This window comes from Botryllus schlosseri, chromosome 11 (assembly GCF_051294905.1).
Source record: "Botryllus schlosseri isolate E-star chromosome 11, Bs_hap1, whole genome shotgun sequence".
Classification (NCBI taxonomy): domain Eukaryota; kingdom Metazoa; phylum Chordata; class Ascidiacea; order Stolidobranchia; family Styelidae; genus Botryllus; species Botryllus schlosseri.
In genome coordinates this window covers 20,236,529-20,237,266 of record NC_137246.1, presented here as the reverse complement: position 1 = coordinate 20,237,266, position 738 = coordinate 20,236,529, and positions in this window count along the sequence as shown.

Below are 738 nucleotides of genomic sequence, written 5' to 3'. Positions count from 1 at the left end.
TGCACGATTCATGAATAGAATTACGATAATAGATAACCGCAGGAAATGTTGCTACGACACGGGGGCAGTACGATTAACGCCTCAGTGGCGTGTACCTTTGATTTGGGTTCACTCTGTGTATGCACATCAACTATACTGAAGGATTTGCCAGCAATCGATCAGTCGCGCAGTAGTCATTGACAGGGTTGTAACCAAGTCACATGGTTCCGATTCACAAATCAATCTTACTTTTATAGTTTTGAGTCGAATCATTTTGAATTCACCACAGAGTCAACTCCTAGCCCAAGTCCGGGTGAAGATGTTCGAGTCCGTATCCGATGTTCGAGTCTATGGTCACTGGTCAGTATAGGCAAATGAGGCAGTGCCTCACCTGTCGTCAGGATGAGTAAAAGAAAATTGTGACACCTTCAATGATTGTAACACCAATAATTAGTTGTATTTTCCGTATTTATTGTTCAAAAATATAGCGCGAAAGGAGAGGTGAAGTACAAGTTAGGCACATACCTGTGATAACGCAATTCATAATTAATAAACAGCTCCGAAGTTGTAATAACTTTTATTCCTCGAATGCTATTTTTTTGAGTTTTTCGTTAATAATTCTCGGATTATCAGCCAATCAAGGATCCGAGAATTATCACTGAAAAACTCTAATAACTCTGCTTCTACTACTTGGAATTGAATCAACTTTGTTTTGCATCGTTTTTGAAAACCACTGAACAAAATCATGGGGTTGACAGA